The sequence below is a fragment of the Condylura cristata genome, unplaced genomic scaffold (genome assembly GCF_000260355.1).
Source record: "Condylura cristata isolate star-nosed mole 26May11 unplaced genomic scaffold, ConCri1.0 scaffold00010, whole genome shotgun sequence".
Classification (NCBI taxonomy): domain Eukaryota; kingdom Metazoa; phylum Chordata; class Mammalia; order Eulipotyphla; family Talpidae; genus Condylura; species Condylura cristata.
In genome coordinates, this window is record NW_004567111.1 from 54,994,706 (window position 1) to 54,995,783 (window position 1,078).

Consider the following 1,078-nt stretch of genomic DNA (forward strand, 5'->3'; position numbering starts at 1 on the left):
GAGAGGATTCACCAGGGACAGAGTGGGGAGCAGAACATGCAGATTGATGAAGTAAACTGCTGAGGGGAGCAGTGGGTAAGAGTAGAGGTCTGCTGCACCATGTGAATCCCCTCAGGGAGGGATAGATCTCACACCAAAGAGGCCTCCACCAGGTTCTCAGTGCTTCACTTTAACCCTTTGAGCCACCAGGGAGGACCCCCAAACTGGACTTCTCACCAACTTTTATGAGAGAAAGGGAACATCAGAATTGGATTTATCTTTGTTTAGAAAAATAGGTGATTTTTTGTTTGGCTTTTAAGTGTCATTATATAAAGTCATAATAAGAAGGAAGAATAAGGAAACATTAAATTTCATTTGCAAATCTATCCTTTGATAACATAGCAGACTTTTGATCCAGCCTGCCCAAGCAGAAGATCTCAGCTGATCCAGCTAATGTCCCTAGGTAGTATGACACTGCCTAACAAAGGCATTCTGACCCCACTAGCTAACACCTTCTTGGCACCAACACCCCAGCAACCTCAACACCCCAGAACAGAGCCATGAAAAGAAATGAGTGAAAAGAACTTCAGAGTCGTGAAAATAATCTTCATTGAAGCATAAATTTACAAGTCTGCCCTTTATTCCATAGAAAATGCCCTCAAATCTTGAAGCAAACCTCGTCTATCTATGTAACAAGCAGCACTCTGTCATCCACAACTCTTACATTTTCAAGCCCTCGGGGCTCTTGTAAGGACTAAAGGGTAAGTAAGGTGTTACTAATTATTGTCTCTGGTTTCTTCTAACACCAGACTAGTCAAGTCATGTGACTACCATTCTCAATGGGTAGGAAGAAAAACTGCAAAGTGAGTGAGGGAAGAAAATCACCTCCCATCTAACAGTTTCATTCCTGGCTTCAGACTGTGTATTTCACAAACAGGGTCTTAGTCTTCAGAATACCTAGAGTTGGTTTAACATGCAGATTCCAGAAACTTCTTTGGAAAATTCTCTTTAGGGCTGTCAAGGATTGGGCCCAGAAAGCTAGAGTTTTTCACAAGACACTGGGTGTTTCTGCAACAATTAATTCTGGCTTTTTTTTTTT